This window comes from Rhinatrema bivittatum, chromosome 2, assembly GCF_901001135.1.
Source record: "Rhinatrema bivittatum chromosome 2, aRhiBiv1.1, whole genome shotgun sequence".
Classification (NCBI taxonomy): domain Eukaryota; kingdom Metazoa; phylum Chordata; class Amphibia; order Gymnophiona; family Rhinatrematidae; genus Rhinatrema; species Rhinatrema bivittatum.
In genome coordinates, this window is record NC_042616.1 from 217,314,617 (window position 1) to 217,332,304 (window position 17,688).

Sequence of the window (17,688 nt, forward strand, 5' to 3'; positions counted from 1 at the left end):
CGGATTCGGCAGATGCCCCCCCCCCCCCCTAGAGGGGGATGACCCTAGAGCCCTCCGTCTTTTCGTAAGGAGGAATTAGAGCCTCTCCTCCCTTTTGTTTTGCAGGAGCTGGGTCTGGAGAGTCCCTCCGTGGATAATCTCATGGCCTCGCTCCCTAAGGATATGAACCCGGTTCTGGGAGGGCTCCGGGCTCCGGCCTCTGCCTTTTCCTTCCACCCCATGCTTAAGCTCCTTATCCTGCGGGAATGGGAGGCTCCTGAGGGTGCGCTTCGGATGGTGCGTGCGATGGATAAGCTCTATCCCCTCCCGGAGGAGGGCTTGGAGCTGTTGCGATATCCTTCGGTGGATTCTTATGTTTCTGCAGTGGCCAAGCACACCACGATTCCGGAGGAAGGTTCCACGGCCTTGAAGGATTCACAAGATCATAAGCTGGAGGCTCACCTGAAGCGCATCTTCGATGTTCTGGCCCTCTGGGTCCGGGCGTCTTGCTGTAGCAGTCTCATGATGCGAGCGGGCCTCCAGTGGGTCCAACAGTTACTCTGCGCCCGGGAGCTTCCGCCAGGTGAGGCAGAACAAGCCAAACGTCTGGAGGCAGTAACCGCTTACGTATCGTGCCACCGCTAAACCTGCCACGCAATGAAGTTCAGCCGACCCATTCCTCGGTTCCTTACCTCGGCGGACGCCTCTCCCTGTTCTTCGAGGAATGGGTCAAGATCACGTCGGATCAGTGGGTCCTCGACATTATCAGAGACGGGTACGCTTTCGACCTCGTCAGGGAACTTCCAGATCTCTTTCTTTTCTTGCCTTGCGGCCGGGCCAAGAGGGACGCGGTGGTCCAGACTCTCTCCAAGCTTCTGGATCTGGGAGCGGTGGTCCCAGTCCCGGAAAGGGAAATTGGCGCCGGCCAGTATTCTATTTACTTCACCGTGCCCAAAAAGGACGGGTCCTTCCGCCCAATATTGGACCTCAAGAGGGTCAATCGGGCTCTCAAGATCCCCCACTTCCACATGGTAACCCTGCGGGCAGTCCGCCCCGGAGAGTTCCTTGCTTCCCTCGATCTCGCAGAAGCGTATTTTTATATTCCCATTCACCGCGACTATCAGAAGTATCTCCGATTCCACATTCTCAACCAGGACTTCCAGTTTCGAGCTCTCCCCTTTGGCCTCGCGACCGCTCCTTGCACCTTCACGAAGGTCATGGTGGTAGTAGCGGCGGCCTTGCGCCAGGAGGGGATTCTCGTCCATCCCTATCTGGATGATTGGCTCATCAGGGCCAAGTCGGAGACCTCTTGCCGGCGGGCGGTGGATCGCGTCTTGGAGCTCCTTGCCTCTCTTGGGTGGATAGTGAACTTTTCCAAGAGCAAGCTTCAGCCCTCCCAGGAGTTGGAATTTCTGGGAGCCCACTTCAACACCCGAGTAGGCAAGGTTTTCTTACCTCGGGCGCGAGCCCTCAAGCTGATCGATCAGGTCCAGACTTTGATTGCCCTACCTTCCCCGACAGCCTGGGATTATCTCCAAGTCGGATCTATGGCTTCTACCATTGACCTTGTCCCCTGGGCTTTTGCTCATATGCGTCCGTTACAGAAAGCTTCGCTGTCCCGTTGGCAGCAAGTGTCGGAGCAGTTCCACGTAGTCCTTCCGTTCTTGGATTCTACTGCCGACGAATTACAGTGGTGGCTGTCTCTGCCTCATCTGCTGCAAGGAATGCCTCTTCAAGCTCCACAGTGGACGATAGTGACCACGGACGCCAGCCTGTTGGGCTGGGGTGCGGTCTGCCTTTCTCAGTCCTCCCAGGGAACATGGTCGCAGATTCAGTCGCGCTGGCACATCAATCGACTGGAAACTTTGGTGGTCCGCCTGGCTCTTCAGGAGTTCCTTCCCCTGATCCGCGGCAAGGCGGTACGAGTCCTGTCCAACAACTCCACCACAGTCGCCTACATCAATCGCCAAGGGGGCACTCGCAGTCCCCTGGTAGCCTTAGAAGCCAGCTGTCTCCTCGCTTGGGCGGAGCGTCACCTACAGTGCCTTGCGGCCTCTCACATCGCCGGAAAAGACAATGTTCAAGCCAACTTTCTCAGTCGGCAGTCGCTCGATCCGGGAGAGTGGGAGCTCTCGGACGCGGCCATGGCTCTGATAGTGGATAGGTGGGGTCCTCCTCACCTCGACCTCATGGCGACTCTGCACAATGCCAAGGCCAATCGGTTCTTCAGCCGCTGGAGGGAGCACGGCGCAGAGGGCGTAGATGCTCTGGCTCTACCTTGGCCAGCAGACGTCCTTCTGTACGTGTTTCCCCCGTGGCCACTGGTGGGGAAAGTTCTCAGGAGAATCGAGCTCCACCGGGGACCGGTGATTCTCGTCGCTCCCTAATGGCCACGAAGGCCTTGGTTCGCGGATCTCATCAATCTAGCGGTGGACGGGCCCCTGCGCCTCGGTCATCTTCCTCGTCTCCTCCGGCAGGGGCCTGTATATTTTGACCAGGCCGATCGCTTCTGTCTTGCGGCCTAGTTTTTGAACAGCATCGCCTGAGGCACAAAGGTAATAGGGAGGAGGTCATCTCCACCCTGCTGCGAGCCCGGAAGCAGTCGACTTCTCTGGCTTATGTGCGCATCTGGAAAGTTTTTGAGTCCGCGTGTACGGAGGCGGGTGTCCCTGCGCGCTCCGCCTTGATTCCTTTGATTCTTTCTTTTCTTCAGAAGGGTCTCTCTAAGGGCCTCTCCTTCAGTTCTCTAAGCGTTCAAGTCTCTGCGCTCGGCTCTCTCCTGGGTCGGGTGGACAGTCATGCCTTAGCAGCTCACCCTGACGTGATTCGTTTCCTGAGGGGCGTTAGACACCTCAGCCCCCCTCTTGGGCCACGTGTCCATCGTGGAGTCTCAACCTAGTCCTTCGTGCTCTCTGTGCGGCTCCCTTCAAGCTTCTTCGCCACGCTACGCTCAAGGATCTTACCCTAAAGACTGTCTTTCTGATCTCTTATTTCCTCTGCTCGTCGTATTTCCGAGCTTCAGGCGCTGTCCTGTCGGGAGCCCTTCTTGCGTTTTTCGGATTCCGGGTTCTCTCTCAGGACAGTTCCTTCCTTCTTACCTAAGGTTGTCTCCGCTTTTCACGTCAACCAGTCGGTAGAACTCCCTGCGTTCTCTCCGGAGGAGGTTGCGGGTACGGCTGGTGGCGACCTCCGTCGGCTGGATGTCAAACGAATCTTGCTTCGTTATCTCCAGGTCACTAATGACTTCGTATCGGACCATCTCTTCGTCCTTTGGAGTGGTCCCAACCGGGATAAGCAGGCTTCTAAGACCACGATTGCGCGTTGGTTGAAAGAAGCCATTTCCTCGGCGTACCTTTGTCAAGGTCGTCCACTTCCTGAGGGTCTGAAAGCCCATTCCCTGCGTTCTCAGGGTACTTCGTGGGCGGAGAGTCAGTTTTGTCTCCCCGCAGGAGATTTGCAGGGCTGCCACTCGGACATCTCTGCACACTTTTGCTCGGCACTACTGTCTGCACGGTGTTCGGTTCCTTTGGGCGGCAAGTGCTTCGAGCGGGACTGTCTCGGTCCCACCCAGTTTAGGGAAGCTTTGATACATCCCACTATCTGGACTGATCCGGGTACGTACAGGAAAGGAAAATTAGTTCTTACCTGTTAATTTTCGTTCCTGTAGTACCACGGATCAGTCCAGACGCCCTTCCCTGTCTGTCTGTCCTTCTGTCCTCTCGAAGCTGGTTTTCTTGCAGGTCTGCAGATTTTCATATATTTTTTTGTGCAAGATTACTGAGCAATTACACCGGAAGCCTTGGTCGTTTTCTTATACCAAGTTGATGCAAGAGCGTAGAAGTATACCATGTTTTTCTACATTATTCTATATTTGCTCCATTGAGCTTTACAGTTACTTGCTTGATCCTATTCTTGGGTTTGTTGTTTTATGCTTGGACATACTTTATACTGAAGGGGTAGAGGATAGGCTCTGTCCTGATATAGGGCATCCTTCAAGTTTTAGTCTGTCTCCATCTGCTGGAAAGGAGGCTCAACCCACTGTCTGGACTGATCCGTGGTACTACAGGAAGGAAAATTAACAGGTAAGAACTAATTTTCCTTTAAAGGGGATAGTGTATCGCGGGTTGGACTAACGCGGCCAAAAAGTGGGTAGAAAGCGAGTTAGGAGCAGGGTAACCGCGGCCGCACTTTACTGATTTGACCTGTTTGTGTTTAAAGGGCCAGCGGCCTGTTTGCAGTGCATGTCTTTGTATGCTGGGGTGGCAGCACATGGCAGCAGCCATTTTGGGGAGCAGCACAGGACTAAGGCCACAGCGGTGCAGTGCACATTGTGTTTAAAGGGCCAGCAGCCTGTTTGCTGTGTGTCTTTGTATGCTGGGGGGCAGCACATGGCAGCAGCCATTTTGGGGGGCAGCACATGGCGGCAGCCATTTTGGGAGGCAGCACATGGCAGCAGCCATTATGCCAGTGATCATTTTGGGAACTGCACTTGGAACACAGGGCGGCAGCCAGGTTGGGGAGCAGGGCTTGACGGCTGACATTTAAGTCATGTGGGCCGCATGGCTGCGGCCATATTACCGAGGATACAAACAGCAGGGGGGTAATTTTCAAAGGAGTTACGCGCATAAATGTAACTACTATTGTAGCAATTTTCAAAAGCCATTTACTCACGTAAAGTGCACTTATGCGAATAAATCCTATGGACGATTCAATGGCATATATTGTAGCAATTTTCAAAAGCCCACTTACTCGAGTAAAGTGCATTTACATGCGTAAAACCCAGATTTACGCATGTAAATGCTTTTTAAAATCCGCCCCCAAGGGTTTAAAAAAAAAAAAAACAGTTTATCAATTAACTGTAATTTTGAATGTAGTAATTGTCAGTCGGGGATGGTGTCTACAAGTCAGCGGTCAGCAGTGGCAGAAGGGTCCTCGGCACATCAACAGGCCCCCCTAGGGGTAGCAGGCTCAAAAGGTTGGGCAGTGAGAAAGACCGAGGTAAGAACAGGATCATCAAGCCAAAAGCAAGCAAGCAGGGCAGTGCAGGTGCAAAAAGCAGGGGGCATCCAATACTGCAGCGCCAGCATCCAATACTGTAGCACCAGCTGTAAGTGAAATGGATCAGTGGCTGTTTAGAAATTAAAGAGCATGCAGCAGCGCACGGAATGGAGTGGGTAGGGCAGCTCATGGCGGGGTCTCCCCCTTCATCGTCTCACGGACGTGGCAAAGGTGCTTCGTCAGGAGAGCCCGAGTGCTCACCAGGAGACAACCTAGTGCAGGATATAACAGTGCTCTCCTCAGCTCCGCAGGGTTGGTTGTCAGCGTTACGCAAGAGGAGCGCCAAATCACAGCAGCTAGGGGCATTAGCGGACAAGAAAAGTCATCCTGTGGGCTCCAGAAAAGCTATTAATTGGCCCTGAGGCGTCACTGGGGCATCCACGATGTTCTAAGGTTGTGGGGAAGCTTCGGCTGCCCCTTGCCTGTCAACCCCACCCTCTATTCCGGTGCTGCAATCAACAGTTAACAGTTTGCCAGCCTTAGTTCACACTCCTCAGTCGCCAGTAGACGTCAATCCTTCCCTTAGCCCTCGCCAGTTTGGCTTCTCAAAATCCAGCGCCACAAGTAGCAAGCGATGTTTTATGTGGGGTCACACCCTTAGCCCATAGTGTGCCAGCATCAATTAAAGAAAAAATATGGAAGCGGGATTATATTGATATATTTTCGCTCCTTATTACTGATATGGAAGTTGAGCCAGAGAAAGGGGGATCAAGTGAGGTGACAGAAAAGAGACCCAAAGTGGCCAAGAACATTCAGAATTGGATCAGGGCTTTCCACATTTTCATGACCGTGATTGTGGAATGCGAGCCTGAACATTCCCCTTTCTTCATAAGATACATGGACACCATCATGGTAGCACAGAGGCGGGGAGGTTGGGCTTGGCTGAACTACGACATTTGTTTTCGGAAAAACATGGCCCAAAACTCCGCCGTCTCTTGGCAGCACAGATTGATTAACCTGTAGTTGGATGAGATGACTTTACAGAAGTCCTCATGGGCGGATAGAGCGGTTCCATCAATACAGTTATTCGAGAGATAGGGGCTTATTCATGAGAGAGAGCGGTTCATTTCAGGGTGCGGGGAGGCGAGACACATGCAAACAGTTCAACGCTGGTCACTGCACGTGGAAAACTGTAAGTTCAAACACATTTGCTCCACCTGCGGTTTCGGTTCACACCCGGCCATTCAGTGTCGCACCTCCAGAGATCACAGTTTCAGCAGCAGCAGCAGGGGGGGATGCCCGGCTGAGTTCACGGGCCACAACCCTGGTCATCGTTGAGGCAATGCGCCCATGGCTTGATCGCTATCCTTACCAGGACGAGGCTGAGCGGATTTATATTGGCTTCATGCACGGCTTCTGGATCCCTAGTCAAATTATAGCCCCTATTACGCCGGAACCCCCTCCAAGCAATGCACGTTTAATAGCGATGCATGAGGAGCAGGCAGGGAAAAAAGTGCAAGCTGAATTAGCTTTAGGTAGGATAGCGGGCCCCTTCCTTTATCCGCCTTCGCCAAATTTGGTATTATCCCCCTGGGTATGGTTCCCTAAAAGAGCCGGGATGCTTCCGGCTGATACATAACCTGTCTTCCCGCCTAGTAATTTGGTCAACGACCAAATTGACCCTCATTATGTGCGATGTCATACTCCTCATTTGACGCGGCAATTCATATGATCTAGGAGGCAGGACCCGGCGTGCACATGGCTAAGGTAGACATAGAATCTGCAGTTCGCCTTCTGCCGGTGCACCTGGACTCCTTCCACTGGCTGGGTTTTCATTTCAAGGGGCAGTTTTATTTCGACCGCTGCATACCGATGGGCTGTTCAATCTCTGGTGCATCGTTTGAATTATTCAGTTCATTTTTCATTGGGTAATCGAACAGCATGCAAATAGAAGGCAGATAGTGCACTACCTCGATTTCCTGTTGGTGGGGAGGAACGGCGATGACTGCTTTAACCCACTGGTCATCGCAAAAGAGGTAGCTAGACACTTCGGCGTCCCGTTAGCGGAAGAGAAAACGGAAGGACCAGCTACCACAATTACCTTCCTTGGGATTGAGCTGGATGCGGTGGCCCAGCGGTCCAGGTTGCCTGAGGATAAAGTGTTTAAGCTTAGGGAGGCAATCTCTGAAATGCACTGCCTTAAGAAGGCCACCTTGAGGCAGTTCCAGTCCTTGATTGGGTTACTTACCTTCGCTTCAAGGGTGATTCCTATGGGCAGGGCCTTTTTACACAGGTTATCACTTGCTATAGCTGGGGTGCGTGAAAAAACACCACTGTCTAAGGGTTTCCAGTGCAATTAAGAGTGACCTGGTTGTGTGGGAGACCTTTCTAAAGGACTTCAATGGTGTTGCATTGTGGCCAAACCCCCTAGGCAGAACAGTGAGCTGGAGTTATTCACAGATGCGGCAGGAGGCGTTGGATTCGGGATTTATTTCCAGGGCGCTTGGTGCGCTGAGCGGTGGCCACATCCGTGGCGCCGGCACAAAGTCACCAAGGACTTAACATTCCTTGAGTTATTCCCGATTGTGGTTGCCCTTATCTGGGGAGAGTCACTTGTGGGGTCTCACGTTGTGTTCGGATCCGACAACATGGCTGCGGTGCAAGTGATTAATGCACTTTTGAATCGAATGCTCTCATCCGGCATTTGGTGCTCACGTGCTTGCGCTTCAATTTCACCTTTAGAGTGGCCCATGTACCAGGTAGACTCAATAATATTGCTGACTCTCTCTCCCGCTTGTAGTTCACAACATTTCACAGCCTAGCACCGATGGCAGACTGTTACCCGGCCCCCACACCCGAGATGGTGTGGCTACTTGGCCCTCCGAACTTTGGAGCATGATTTTGGGGTCCTTGTCAGTGAACACGTGGAAGAGTTACCTCCTAGCGTGTCGGGAGATACTAGGATTCGGGGGGAAGGAGTCACTTGAAGGAGATGATTGGCCATTACCTGTGTCCACGCTGTTGGAGTACATGATGTATTGCAAGAGCCAAGGAAAGTCCAGAGCTACGGTAGCAAATCGCTTAGTGGGAATTTCCTTTTTCCAGGCTTCTGGGGTCCCCCAGTTCAGCATTGTTTCCTGTTAAGAGGGCTATGTTGGGTTGGGCCAGGGAGAACACCCAGAGAAGGGACGGTAGAAAGCCCATTACCATCGAGATCCTCAGGAGCATCCGTGTAATGAAGCAGAATCATTCTTATTTAAATGTGCATTCTCCCTGGCTTTTTACGCGGCCCTGCGTGTTAGCGAGCTAGCAGCTCAGTCTAAGCGCGGGCCGTTAGCTACTTGCTTGCAGTTGGCGGATACAAGGTTTGAAGAAGGAAAACTGACCCGTCACATTCACAGGTCCAAAACAGATCAATTGAGAGCAGGAGCGACTATCACCACCCGTGAATTGCCCAGTTCGTTGCACGATAGCATATTTGCACGTTGCGGTGTACAACATACGGAGGTTCGCTGTTGGTACACGCTTCTGGGGTACCATTAATGAGATACCAGTTTTGTCGGGTATTGCAAATGGCTTTAAAATCCTTGGGTCTGGGCACAGAGGGCTATTCGTCGCACTCCTTCCGCATAGGGGCGGCGACAGCGGCAGCTAGTTTGGTGAGGTCATGGCAATTGGCAGTTGGCGCTCTGGCAGGTTCAGGAGATATGTGAAGCCGCCGGGTTATTTTACAGGTAGCGGGTAGCCGGGATTATCAACCCTCCCCGCTTCATGTGTTTCTTTTCTTTTGCTTTAATTTGTGCAGATCGTGGGTCATCTCATCCATTTGATCAAATCCCTTCTAAAATGCTTCTTCTCATCCCTGACACAATAGCAAAAACCCTAGCAGATATCATAAACTGCTCTCTAGCACATGGTATCTACCCAGATGACCTAAAAACTGCCTCAATCAAGCCACTACTAAAAAAACCAAATCTAAATGCATGTGATCCCAACAACTTCTGCCCTATTTCCAACCTCCCTTTCATAGCCAAAATCATGGAAAAATTGGTAAACACCCAACTATCCAACTACTTAGAAGACCACAGTATTCTGTCCCCAAACCAATATGGTTTTCGCAAAGCCGCAAGCACAGAAACGCTACTACTTTCACTCACGGACTTCCTCCTCTCTGGTATTGATAAAGGCCAAGCATATTTACTAATCCTCCTCGACTTCTCGGCGGCCTTCGACACCGTCAACCACTCCCTCCTTCTAAAACAACTGGCAAACATTGGTTTAACAGGTGCCACATTAAACTGGTTCAAAACATTTCTAGGAAACAGAGGATATAGAGTCAAAATTCACAATAAAGAATCCCAATACCACCCATCTAATAGAGGGGTGCCGCAAGGTTCATCACTTTCACCCACACTCTTCAATGTCTACCTGCTACCACTATGTCAATTACTTACAAAATTAAGCCTTAAACACTTCATTTTCGCAGACGACGTACAGATCGTGATCCCCATAAAAGAATCAATCTCAAAAACAATGGAATACTGGGACACTTGCTTATTAGAAATTAAACTTCTCCTCAACAGTCTAAATCTTGTGCTCAATGCTTCAAAAACAGAATTCCTGCTCATATCACCGGAAAACAATAACATACTTCCAAAACCACCCACACTCCTTCAAACAGCCCATGTAAGAGACCTAGGAGCCATACTAGACAATCGTCTCAACCTCAAACCATTCATTAATCAAACCACAAAGGATTGCTTCTACAAATTGCATATTCTGAAAAGAATTAAACCACTCTTCCACGCTCAGGACTTTAGAACAATCTTGCAAGCAATAATCTTTTCCAAACTAGATTATTGCAACTCGTTACTACTAGGCCTCCCAGCTTCTTATACTAAACCTCTACAAATGGTTCAGAACTCTGCAGCCAGAGTCCTCACAAATTCCAGGAAAATCGACCACATTTCACCTATCCTCAAAAACCTCCATTGGCTACCAATCCATTATAGAATCATGTACAAAACCATCAACATCATATACAAAACTATCAACCAACACACGCAAATCGACCTACAAATACCACTTAAAAAATACACTTCCGTCAGACCCATCAGGGAATACTACAAAGAGTCACTCCAAATTCCAAAGGCCAAAACCTTCCAACATAAATCTTTGAGTCTCAGAGCCTTCTCTTCAGCAGGTCCAGCTCTCTGGAACTCTATCCCACCAGATTTGAGACAGGAGCCATGCTCTCTAACATTTAGGAAAAGACTAAAAACTTGGCTTTTCAAAAAAGCATTTCCAAGCCCTGAATAAAACTTCACGCAACAGCACAATTGGATCCAAATTCTGTGTCATATTTATTCATATTCTGTGTCATACTTAGCCTTCTGGTTACGTATGTTCCATCTCACAGTGATGTACCGCCACATTTATTCGCATAGTCTTATTTACTCATCTTGCTAATTTTTTACATTAATTGGCTGAAATGTAAATATTGCTCTGTTCTTTTCTCTCCCCCCTTCCAGTTCCAAGTTAATTTTTCCCTGTTTTATTGTAACTTTCTCACATCCTTTTTCTGATTCCCTGTATTTAAAGTTCAAGGTTTTTATTGAGAATATTGTTTACTACGCTACGTTATGCTTTTCACACTTTGTTAATTGTAAACCGGGTTGATGTGATGCCTGTCATGAAACTCGGTATAACAAAAACAATAAATAAATAAAAATAAATAAATAGGAGGGCCCTGCAATGCCTGACAGGGGAGCACCTAGGGATGGCACCTCAGCGACTGTTTTGATTTGGAAAGGGATCCCAGGGATGTTGTGGGACCAGTTATTACCGACTGTGTTGGAGCTACACAATCGCAACCCCGACACTCCTTCGGCAGTCGTCATATATCTCGGCGGTAATGATATGCCCTGTACCAAAAGCGTCGTTCTCACCCAAAAAATGCAGAAAGATTTAATGGTATTGCATAACATGTTCCCTCAGTCGGTGATGGTCTGGTCCTGCATCACCCCTTGCAGGATCTGGAGAGGTGAGCGTTCTCATTCAGCGATGGAAAAGGTTAGGAAAAGATTAACAAATGGATGGGGAAAATTCATACGTGTCTTTGATGGTTTGTCTGTTACACACGAATGTATAGATGAGTCCAGGGATGTTTTCAACCTGATGGTGTACATCTATTGGACGTTGGCTCAGACATTTTAACTCTGATCTGCAGGATGGTCTTCAAGCGGTGTTGCACCTTATGGCCGCAGCCCAGTTGGGTTGTTGGGGGGGTCCCCGGTAAGCAGTGTCGCTACCGGGGAACCATGGCATGGTGACTGGCAGAAGCGATAACACACACACCCCTGCATTTAGGAGGATCGAACAGGCTGTTCGGACTGGGCAAGCGGCCTAACAGATCCGGCGCAGTCCCTCGACGCTTCAACGGCCAAGAGGGAAGAAGGAAATACTGGGGCGATTAGAACAAACGTTCCCGACTTCCACGGTCGGGTCGCCGGACGCTGTGGCTTTAACGGCCAGGTGTCAAAGGACAGCTCCACGGCTTATACGGCCAAGGGGTGTGCGCCCGCCTCAGCTGACTTTTATACTTACCACATAGAAGCCGGGGGGGGGGGGGCTCGCTGGTCACTAATTTAGTTACGAGTTGTTATGGAGTTTTGTACAGTTATGATGACGTTATTGATATGTTTGCTAATTGCTGATTATTCAATGTCTGTGGGCTGCGGCCATCTTTGTCCAATCAATAAAATCTGCTTTTCGGAAGAAGTTATGTAAATTGTGCAGTATTGGGGGGGGGTGGGGGGAGGGAGGGTAAACGCAGCCTTTACACTGCCCTACATTGTGGGTCTTTATCCATGCTCAACATTCCGTTTGAAGCCCTACTACAAACTACTGGTACAGAGTCAGAAAATAAAATCTTCCCCGCCACCCCCACCCCCCTTCAACCCCAGTACAATATGGTCCACTTGAGAACAAAGCTCAGATTCAGTATAAACATTACAGGTTCTTCCAAAGGGGACACATGAGAAACAAACGTCCTTAAATCACAATTAACCACTTTAACTCAAGGTGTAAATGCAATTCCCTGCCAACCACAGACTGTTTTATTCTGGAGACCCTTTACAGGATCACGCACAGAAAAACGAAGGCAATTAAGTGTTTAATAAACCTTCCCATTTCTATTACAGATTGTGTGAGATCCAGGAAGTTTGGGAGATTCTTCTTCCTCTTTTTCACAAGATGGCACAGAAAAGTCTGTTTTACAAAGGCTTCCTGGCGTTTCCCCTAACCCCAGAAATAACACCCTGGAATCGCTCCCGTACGCACCCATCAGCTTAGTACCGTATCAACAGGGATTTGAAACAAGAGGCTGCTGTTCATCACCATACCCTGCTCCCCCAAAATTGGGTCGGCTGTCTTTCCTGTATCTTTTACCCTTCTCTCCCCTCCCCTCTACCCCCAGGCTGTGTTATCACTGGGAGAGGGCGCGGGGACCGCCACAATTACCTGCCAGCAGCCTTTTAACGTCCTCAGGGATGGAGCCGAGCATGGTGCCGGCCAGTGTTGCCAAGCAGGCGGTTTTCCTGCCAAATTGGGCTGCTTTTTAAATGTATAGGTGAATTTTCTTTTCAGCAGCAAGTGGGTTGTTTTTTTTTCGCCGCTCTGCCACCGACGACGAGCCACAACTTCCACCCCGCCCCCCTCGCTTCCTCATTCAGCTCCCGCGGATGTGCAGCTCAGCTCAGCGCACCAACACGGAGACGTCACAGGCTGCCTTCTGGCATCCAACTTCTGTTTCCGGTCCTGCAATTACTCAGGCGGCGCATGCTCTTGGCGGACTGTCCCACTATCTCTGGCCATAGAGGGCAAACGAGATTTGTGTTTTGAAATTGCGTTGTGCACGGATGAAATAACTTGAGGGTGGTAAGAAATATATAATCACCTTTATTGCAAGTAGCGTAACTTTGGCGATAAAGGTAGGGGGGGTTTAGATAGGGTTGGGGGGGTGGGTTAGGTAGGGGAAGGTGGGGGGAACTGGCAGCGCGCGCAGGGCTTGGCGCGCGCAAGGTGCACAAATGTGCACCCCCTTGCGCCACAGTGACTGTTAGAACGCAGTGGGTCAGTCCCCATACTTATAGAGTAAGTGTTACTAGTGGAAGACATGAGATGTGAATGGTGGCAGTAGAGGCCCAGTCCAGGTGTGAAGCAAGGGATGGCAGAAAGCCAGGACTGGGGTGCCAAATCTGGAAACTGCGTAAGGCAGCAATTTTTCATGCAGCAGCCCTAATCAAGCTGCAAGTACAACAGGATTTTACTAGTAAGAATGCTGAAGCAAACACTACAGCTTTTTGTTTTTCCTCACTAACTAGTGGAAACAATCTGGGCACTTCCTGATCTGAAAGGTTCCAGCACTTAAGTATAAAGCACTTTACTAATATATTTTCCTTTTTTCTAGTGGCCAAACGAATACTTTGATGTTAATAAAGATGATTTTAATTACACTAGCAGTTACTATGTATTACTAAAACTTTCTGGGAAGGGGGGCTCTACTTCCCCACAACTTCATGTTTTCTATTGTTTTATAAATAAAACTAGAGTAAGAGTCCATGAAAAATGGCAAAAAAATATTTATGCATGTACAACCTCCTCCCGCCCCCAGGAATACCTTTTTCCCCACAGCACAAAAACGTGCATATTTTTACTTACTATGCACACTTTTCGCAGCATATAAAACTATGCACACTTTTAGAAAGCGCATGTACTTTTACTTGCACAGAAGCTGTGCAATGTTTCAGAAGGCCATTTTACATACAAAATAGTTACCTTTGTAAAACTCATAGTAAATTGTTATCTTTATGTGTCCCATAAGAAAAGAATTTTAACTATATATTGCTTTCTCATTTAAGGTTAAGGGACAAGTTTTGGTGAGATTCCAAGAGTAGATGTTAAGAAAAGCAAGTTGTTTACCTGTAACTGGTGTTCTTGAGGACAGCAGAACGTCAGACCTCACACGAATGACATCATCCGATGGAGCCCGGCATGGAAAACTTATGTCAAAGTTTTTAGAACTTTGTGTCTCTCTGAACATGCATTATACCATGCATTCACGTGGGGTCCCCTCGGTCTTATAACCTATAACTGAGGATTAAAATAATAAATAAGAACAAAACCACAAAGTGGAAACCCAACTCTGCGGGGTGGCGGGTGGGTTTCATGAGGACTGACATCCTGCTATCCTCAGAACACCTGTTACAGGTAAGCAACTCTGCTTTCTCTGAGAACAAGCAGGATGGCAGTCCTCACATATGGGTGAATCCCTAGCTACAGGTGGCCCCACAAACAAAAAGGGGATCAACAAAACAAGTACCAGTGGGTACAAGAACAACATTTTGTTGGTAACAGGAACGAGGTAGCCTGATCAGAAATAATGGGCCCTAAGCGGGAACAGAGTTCAGTTCTAAACCTCAAACAAGTTCTGAAGGACAGATTGGCCAAACCTGCTGTTGTGTTGGCCATCCCTATCCAGACAGTAATGAGTTGTGAATAAGTGGATGGAACTCCACGCTGCAACTCTTTAGATCTCCTCTATACGGATTGCTTGCAAATGGGCCACAGACGCTGCTATGGCTTGAACAGAGTGATCATTGACATGGCCCCCAAAATGCAATCCCACCTGGGTACAATTAAAGAAGATGCAGTCTGCTAGCCAACTGGAAAGCATCTCCTTGGCAACATAGATCCCCAATTTGTTCTTATCAAAAGAAACAAAAAGTTGGGTGGACTGTCTATGGGTTTCTGTCCACTCCAGATAGAAGGTTAAGGCTCTTTTGCAATCCAAACTGTGCAGGGCTCGTTCGCCTTGGTATGAATAGGGCTTGGGAAAAATGTTGGCAGGACGATGGACTGATTAAGATGGAAGTCTGACACTACCGTAAGCAGGAACTTAGGGTGCATACATTATCATGAATAATCTTAGTGTAAGGTGGATAAGTCACTAAGGGCTGTATCTCACTGACTGCATGCTGACGTGACCACCACCAAAAATATGACCTTCCAGGTCAGGTACTTAGGTCACAGGAGCACAGTGGCTCAGAAACAGCTTTCATCAGCTAAGCTAAAACCATGTTGATGGCCCAGGACACAGCGGGGGGGCCTTAGAAGAGACTTCAACTGAAGCAGACCTCACATGAACCGTCCAACTATAGGCTGTACAGAGATGGGCTTATCGTCTACACAAAGGTGATACGCAGCCAATCACAATCAGGTGAGCCATAACTGAGTTGTTTTCAGACCATCTTCCAAAAGGTGTAGAAGGTAGTCAAGTAGTTTGTGTAGAGTCTTCCGTTCACACCATATGGAAAACCTCCTCCACTTCAGTCCATAGGACTTTCTAGTGGAAGGCTTTCTGGAAGCTACAAGCACTTGAGACACATCCTCTGAGAGACTGAGTGGTGGCAGGATCAACTTTTCAACATCCAGGCTGTGAGTGATAGGGCCTAGGATACACATACAGGAGACCTGCGCTCCAATTGCGGGTGAAGGCATTCAAGGCTGGTCTGCCGTGTGTCCTGTACAGGAAGCAGAACTAAGGAACCTTCTTGTTCTAGGGCACAGTGAACAGATCCACTTCCAGGCTTCCCCACAGGAGGAAGATCCGATTCACCAACTCTTGGATCAGAGACCATTCATGGGGTCAGAATGAACGACTCAGTCTGTCTGCAATTGCATTTTCCGTTCCAACCAGATACATGGCTCTCAGCACTATCCCATGGGAGAGGGCCCAAGACCATATTTGGACTGCTTCCTGACACAGGTGGTATGAACCCATACCTCTCTGTTTTCACATACCACATTACCACTTGGTTGTTGGTCTGTATCAGCACAATTTTGTTGGACTGTTGATCTCTGAAAGCCCATAGAGGGTACCAGGTCGCCAGGAAATTGATTTGATACAGTTGTTCCTCGGTGGACCATAGTCTCTGGGTGCAAAGCCTATCAACATAAGCTCCCCAGCCCAGGGTGGATGCAGCTGTTGTTAGCACAATTTGGACATAAGGACTTTGAAAAGATACTCCCCGTTCCTGATTAGAATGTACCCGCCACAAGGACAAATCGTCCCGGAGGGGCGGGGTGACTTAGATGCAGGCCCGTAGATCTTGTGTGTCATGTTGCCAGTAGGACCTTAAAGTCCATTGGGCTCTCTGCATGTGCAAATGTACCACGAGAACGACATGTATTGTTACGGCCATGTGGCCCAACAGCCTCAACATGTGCCATGCTGAAATCTGTTGGCTCACTTGAATTTCTGCTGCGTTGGTCATCAAATTGATGACCCATTGCTGGGGCAGGAAGGCCTTGGCCTGAGCCATGGCTAGCAGGGCTCCAATGAAGTCCAATTGCGGTGATGGGCTGAGATGGGACTTGGGGTACTTGATGATAAATCCTAAGGAATACAGCACCCTGATGGTTGAACGCATGAACTCCACAGTGCCTGCCTGAGAGGTGCTCTTAACTAGCCAATCAGCCAGATAGAGGAAAACATGGACTCCCAGCCTACAAAGGTGCGCCATCACCACATCTAAGCATTTCATGTAGGGCTGACACTAGTCCAACTGGCGATACTGGAAGTAGTATTTTCCCACCTCAAATTGGAGATACTTCCAATGACTGGGGAAGATCTCAATGAGGGAGCATAGCCAGTCTCCTTTTTTGCAAGAAGGGGATCAAGGTGCCCAGGGAAACCATCTAGAACGTTCTTTTCTTAGAAACTTGTTCAAGGCCATCAGGTCTAGGATGGGATAGAGTTCACCTGTTATCTTTGGAATCAGAAAGTACCAGGAGTAAAATCCCTACCCTGGCCATTATGAGGGAGGAAGCTCCGCAAGAAGTACCTCCTGTTACATTATCGGTCCCCAAAAGGGACTCAGGGGCAATATGGCAGGGTACTCAATAGGTTGTATCTGTACCCACTGTGGATGATGGCCAGAAACCACTGGTCTGAGGTTTCACTGGGCCACAGGCTCACATAGAATCATAGCCTCCCCCCGATCAGAGGTCTTATCTTCCCAGGTATGGCAGACGTGGCTATCCAGTCAAAACCCCAACCCCAGAGTTGACTGAGGAACCAGCTGGGGTTTTGAAGCCCTCTGTTGCCTGGGACAGCTACAAGGGGCCTGCTATTGCTGATGGGGTCGGAGGCGGCAATGGGTAGTATCTCCTCGGGTGGAAGAAAAACTTCCTGTGGCCAGATCTTAAGGACCTCCTAGCAGAGGACAGGTCAGATGTGCCAATGGAGAGCTGTTGCAATGCTGCATGATGATCCCACATTTGGGTCATTGCATCCTTCACTTTATCTTCAAAGAGATTATCTCCAGTGCATGGCACATTAGGAAATCACTCTTGCACTTCCTGATGGAGATCCAAAACCTGCAGTCATGCAGTCTACAGGCGCCAATCCCTGTGGCAGAAACCCTCAATGCTGTCTCGAAAACAGCATAGGTCAACCGGACCCTGTGTTTTCCGCACTTCAGGCCCTTATGCACCAGCGACTGGAGGGTGTCCTGCTGCTGCTGAGGCAGCTGCTTGAGTAGCTCCTGCACCTGCTTCAGAAGTCCTGCAGATACTGGCCCATGTAGAGCTGGTAGGCTGCATGCGGGTGATGAGCAAGCACACTGAAACACTTTTCTCGCAAGAGCA

At 49.3% G+C, this 17,688-nt stretch overlaps 1 long non-coding RNA gene across 2 annotated transcripts in view; it reads left to right on the top strand.

The window, feature by feature from the left end:
* The window catches only part of LOC115084365, a 48,719-nt gene that overhangs the window by 3,281 nt on the left and 27,750 nt on the right, over positions 1-17,688 (top strand). The window contains exon 2 of one of the 2 annotated variants that reach the window (XR_003854531.1): positions 12,180-12,915. The exons of the other annotated variant lie outside the window; for it this stretch is intronic. This is a non-coding gene — a long non-coding RNA (uncharacterized LOC115084365). The remainder of the gene's footprint in view (positions 1-12,179; positions 12,916-17,688) is intronic. 2 annotated transcript variants of the gene reach the window in all.